Source organism: Myodes glareolus, chromosome 14, assembly GCF_982192425.1.
Source record: "Myodes glareolus chromosome 14, mMyoGla1.1, whole genome shotgun sequence".
Taxonomy (NCBI): domain Eukaryota; kingdom Metazoa; phylum Chordata; class Mammalia; order Rodentia; family Cricetidae; genus Myodes; species Myodes glareolus.
Window position 1 is genome coordinate 74998888 of NC_142039.1, and position 6198 is coordinate 75005085.

A 6198-nucleotide genomic window follows, 5' to 3' on the forward strand; every position below is an offset into this window, starting at 1 on the left:
TGCCTCTCCCCTCCCCTTCAACCCTCCCCTAAGGTCCCCATGCTCCCAATTTACTCAGGAGATCTTGTCTTTTTCTATGTCCCATGTAGATTAGATCCATGTATGTTTCTCTTAGTGTCCTCATTGTTGTCTAAATTCTCTGGGATTAAAAAAATTAAGAGACTTCCAGGTAAGATGATAGATTACAAGCCATGTCCGAACCAGGGGAAGACTATAGTTTGGGAAGTAAAGGACCAGGAATGTTTTGACATTCCATATGATTTTCAAGATTTTTTTTTCAATTTCAAAACAAAGAGGAATAGATTGTCCTGTGTTTGTGTTGTGAACTTCTCAGTTTGGGTCATCACTAGAAGATGTCGTTACTATAGCAATGCAGTCATAGACCTGTCACCTTTCCTTGTCACCTTTTCCTAACCTACAATGAAAACCCATCTAGTTAAGGACATTTTAAGGAAACACAATTGTATCAAATTTAGCCCCCACATTATATATTTGGTCACTAAAGTTGTTTTATATCCTGAATAATATTTCTACTGCTTGTGAGAGGAATCCATCCATTAGCCAATGAACATGCAGATGGTTTGCATGTCTTGGCTGTCTTGAACAAGACTACAGTAAACTTGGGGATTTGCTATTTTTTTGTAAGGTGCTGACTTCCCCTGTTTTAGGAGGACTGGGTCATGTGATCTTCTATTTTTAACTTCTTCATAAACCACCATTCTGTTTCCCAGAGAGGCTGAAGAAAACACTGCTTTTAAGGCTAAGGCTTGCTTTTCATGTATTACAAAGAAAGGTAGGGGCAGGTAGGTCTCATCCAATAGGATGAGACCCGCCATTTAAGACAACCAACTGAATACAGATATTTACCTTTTCCCTCTCTCAGATCCCACTGAAATAAAAAAGGAAATCTAAGTTATGAAACAAATCCATAAATAATTCCCATAAGCCAGAACATTGCCACTAGTAGTCCAGACAGTGATGAACTTAGAGATAAAACCGGAAGGAAGCAATTGGTGCCAAACTCTACAGATCTATAGGTGCCATCTGCCCAAAGCCAGCAAAGATGAGTATCTTCAGAAAGAGAAGCTTGCTGCACAGAGGCCCCGAGGAATCCCAGGCCAGAACAAAAGCCAGGCACGGGGCCTTTAGGGGCTGAGAGTCTATGGATCTTCTGAGATGGCAGCCAGGAGTGGGTACTGGGGGACCCCTCTGCTGGCTTTTAAAGGGGGCGTGTGTCATCTTGTTACTCTGAAAACCACTCCACACATGCTTTGTCACCCCCACTGAGGAGGAGTTCACTAAGAGAACTGGGGACCAAGGCTCCAAGGGGGCAAACACAAGTGAGAAAGGTGTCCTTACCCAGGGAGTATGGCAACAGCCATAGCACATAGCTGGGTAACAGTGGGATTTCATTACAACTGTGTTGTGACATGTACCTGTAAAGCCCATGATAAAGCTTGCTAGGAACCAGAGCCTTCTCCCTTGATGGGGACCCACCTACCTGGCTTGATGTTCCCTTCAGGCTCTCTCCAGCTCCTTTTTCTAACATTTTCAAATAATACTAAATCATTACATATTTATAGACAGTGTTGTGGTCTCTTCTGAAATTTCTGTTGATGGCACAAATGCACACACACACACACACACACACAAATGTGTCTCTTTTAGTGTTACTATTAAATATTAGCACACAAAATTTTCAGAATAAGTAGATTTTGTATCTTACTTTAGTTCTTTTGAAAAATAATAAAGCCAGGTGGGTTGGCTCAGACCCAAAATTCCACAATCCCAGGTGTGTTGGCTCATATCTGCAATCCCACAATCCCATAATCCCAGTTGTGTGGCTCACACTTGCAATCCCACAATCCCAGATGTGTAGCTCACACCTGCAACCCCATAATTCCAGGTATGTTGACTCAAACCTGCAGTCCTACAATCCCAGCTCACACCTGCAATCCCACAATTTTAGGTATGTTGGTTTATATCTGCAATCCCAGTACTCAGGAGACTGTAGTAGATTATCATAAATCCTAGGCTATCCTGAGCTACACAGTGGATCAAGGCCAGCCTGAGCTATGTAAAAAGATACTCCCTTTTTAAAATATCATGCTTGTTGTACCCCTGAAGACTAGAAGAGTTTTGGATACCCTGGCACTGGAGTTACAGAAGCTCGTGGGATGTCAAACTTGGATCCTCTGGAAGAAGAGTAAATGTTCCTAACAGCGGAGTCACCCCTGCAGGTCCTGTGTCAATCTCTGTAAAGAGCATTACACCTTTAGTGAGTCCCAGATGTCAGCTACACTGAGCACAACCTAGAAGGCAATGGTTTGTAGCTCTGAGGAAGGAGCCAGATGGGACATCACACTGAGGGACCAGTGGCACAATGGTCTCCGTATGCACCCCACAGCGACAGAGACCAGGAAGTCACCAGCAAGAGCGAGCACGCTGAGTCCAGCTGCCAACAGTTCAGGCATCCAGTGAGCACAGCAGGGCTATGGTTGCAAAGGCCCGAGAATAGCAATGAGGCGGCAGGTAGTACCCTGAGCTGCCTTGCCACAGAGTTCACTTTGAAACTTTTTTTAAATACTGAGCAAATCACAGAAGGTGTTGTGTTCTCCATGCCATGCTAGCAAACTGTGTTGTTGGTTACTTTTTACTCTACTCTTTGGTGGCGGGGAAGGGGGGCAAAGGGAGAGGTGCAGCATCAACCAGTTCCCAAATAAATCACATCGAGGCTTATTGTTTCTTATAAAAGCCCAGCCTTAGCCTGTCTTATTTCTATCCAGCTTTTCTTAAATTATCCTATCTATCTTTTGCCTCTGGGCTTTTACCTTTCTCTATTTCTGTATTTCTTTACTTCTTTCTCCATGGCTTGCTGTGTAGGTGGGTGGATGGCCCCTGGAGTCTTCTTCTTCTCTTTTTCTTACTCCTTGATCTGTCTTGCTTCCTAGTCCCTCTTTTTCTCCTGCTATTCAATCTTTCTGGCTGCTATTCAATCTTTCTGGCTGCTAGCCCCGCCTATCCTTTCTCCTGCCTCACTATTGGTCATTCAGCTCTTTATTAGACAAATCAGTTGTTTTAGACAGGCAAAGTAGCACAGCTTCACAGAGTTAAACAAATACAGCATAAAAGAATGCAACCCATCTTTGCATCATTACAGCAAATGTCCCATAGCATAAATAAATGTAACACATCTTAAATAATATTCCATAACACAAATGGGGTTCACCATATGTGCATCCACAGCTCTGAGCATGAAGGTCCTTGGCCCTGCATCAACTCAAAACTTGCAGAAACTATCCTTGGCAACCATCATCATAGATGTTCTTAGAAAAATAAGGGTCAGGGGACCTGATGAGTGATTCTGGGAAACCCAAAGAAGTGGACTCAGAGAAACACAGATCTTCCTGCAGACCTAAGAACTGAAAATTAGACATTTTTGAAATCCTGATATCAGGGTAAGAGAGCCCTAACCTATTTGTTCATCTGTCTCATCTGTTTCTCTCTGGCAGGCTTTCTTCAGCACTATCCCTGCAGTAGAGGGAAGATAGAAAAAGAAATATATATATCATAGGCATTTATATATAAAAATTGCATATACAAAAATATATATACATTTATATATATGCAAAGGATTGTAGATATGTCTGTGTATATGTGTATCTTTGCATATGTTACAATATATCTTCCTGTGAGTTTCCATCTATCTTTAAATATGATTCTTCATTAAGTCTTACTCAATTCCTTCATAATGCCTGCCCCTCGTAGTTATCTCGTGCTCCACCCATTTGTTTCCCCACCCTCCATCTCACACTGGATTCTCCATTCATACAGGAAGCCAGGGCAGTACTGCAATTGGAGAAATGCTGATATCAGAGACCCCGAGCCCCAGGAACTTGAGGTCATTTGCCAGGGATACACCACTGATCCTGAGTCACTGAAAATGAGGGAGGGGACAGGTACACACAGAGTGGCTACCTATTTAATGACCCATGGGGACACTGACCTTTCCTTCCCTGAGACATTGCAATCTAAGGCTTGTGGCCACAAGAATCTAAGAAACAAAGTCCTACCAGCTTTGTAATATACTTTTGTGAACAGGGAGAACCCTATACCCTAGGATTCTCTAACTGTGTTCTCATCAGGGGTTCAAGAAGACTCTTGTGGGAATGTGGGAGCAGAGACAAGGCAGCAGCTGTGCTACACAGTACCGCCTCTTACCTGCTCCCTTCACGCCTGAGACAACAGCCAGGCCAGCAGCAGCTCCACTTTCCTCCACTGTTCCACGTCATCAGGGACCAGATGCTGTGTTTGCTTCATGATGCAGGTCTGAGAAGGGCAGACTGTGAGAGCAGGTAGACTTCAGCGTGCCCCGTGGGCCTCTGCTCAGGGATCTAGCCTGCCCTGCTCACCTCTACAGTGCAGGTAGACTTCAGCATGCCCCGTGGGCCTCTTCTCAGGGGTCTAGTCTGCCCTTCTCACCTCTACAGTGCAGGTAGACTTCAGCGTGCTCCGTGGGCCTCTGCTCAGGGATCTAGCCTGCCCTGTTCACCTCTACAGTGCAGGTAGACTTCAGTGTACCCTGTGGGCCTCTGCTCAGGAGTCTAGCTGCCTTGCTCACCTCTACAGTATCTGCAAAGGGCAAAGCTCCCATGTCAGGTGTGAAAACAGCAGCTACACACAGCCTGCTCCAACAGCAGTCATGGCTGCCACCCACAGGCACCATCCAGCCCAGGGGTCGGTCCAGCATCTCCATCTCTTTAGCGACTGCCTAAGTTTCATTTCTTAAGAAGCTATGCAAATGACTGACAGTTGCCCTTACCTGTTCTTGTTAAACAAAAGTTTCTGGTGAGTAGATTAGACTAGAACATCCAGATGACAGAATGATGGCCACCGAGCCACTGAGCCATTGTAAGCACAGCAGAAGCTTGAGTACAAGCCACTCAGTGGAAGAGGCCTGATTAAAGCAGCTACCATGGGTAATTCCAACTATCTAGTGCTTTAAAAAAGCAAAACCGTGGAGAAGAAAAGCCAAGGTTTGCTACAGACTGGGGAGCAGAGGGTGAACAAGAAGGGCACAGGGCAACTGTAGGGCAGGGAAACCGTCTGGGAGATACTACGGAAGCTGCAGGTCATTCCACAGACCTGCAGGAGGAACACCAACTGCAGACCACTCTGTAGAGAGTGAGCGATTGCTTGGGGGAGGCAGGAGGTGTTTTAGGAAAAAGCTAGGTCCTACAAAAAAGAGTGAAGAAGTTACTCTCATGTCGTGCTGAGAGAAAAGCTAGATACACCCAGCACTTCTGGTTTTGAATTTATGGCTTTGCCAAGGAGGAGAGGAGAGGAGGGGAGGGGAGGGGAGGCAAGGCGAGGCGAGGAAGACTCTCAGTAGAGAAAACTGCAAGAACTGCCTCCAGACAACTTTGGTAAATGTCTCAGACCAAACTGATAATGCATCCCTCATCCCTCGTCCCTCGTCCCTACGTAAGTTCACACTCACCCCATGGGACCTTGTCATCTAACCAGTTGCGCTCCTGGCCATCACTGTAGAGCAGCTCTCAAGGACCACAACCGCAGAGAGAAAACTGTCCCAACAACCCCGACCTTGAGAAAATTCCCAGAAGGGAGAGGTACTCCCACAGGAACAATCGAAGGAGCTGTTCCTCGGAAGTGGTGCTGAAAGACCTTTGGGGCAGGTGGGGCCATGGGTCCCCTGAGAAAGGCCAGGGACACAATGTGGACACCTGAGGCTAAGGCTCCACTGTGGATCCCACGGACAGGAAGTGCAGAGTACAAATACGTGGACCTTTCAAACCAGTGGGCCAGCCGCCTGGGCTGACCCGCCTGTCGTGGGGGAACTGGAAGGCTGCGGAGTGGGAGATGGAGCCTGCAGAGAAAGAGGTCTGAGCCAGGCATCCGGAGTCTCGCAGAGGTTGCTCTTCCCACACAGCTAAGCCCCGGCAGGTCTGCAACCGGAACACAGACTGCTTCAAAGCAGCTTTGTCGGTGCTAACAATAAGGCAAACTTCAACGTGAAGGGAATTCTGGCTTAGTGGGGTGGAAGCCGTGCTGTGTAGCACAGGTGGCTCTCCCGTCTGCATGACCCCTAAAGGTACCTCTGCCGTGGCTGTGGCCGGCAGAGCAGCCCCGAGGGCACGGGGCCACAAGGACTTGTTATGTAGAAGCTACCTCTATGGA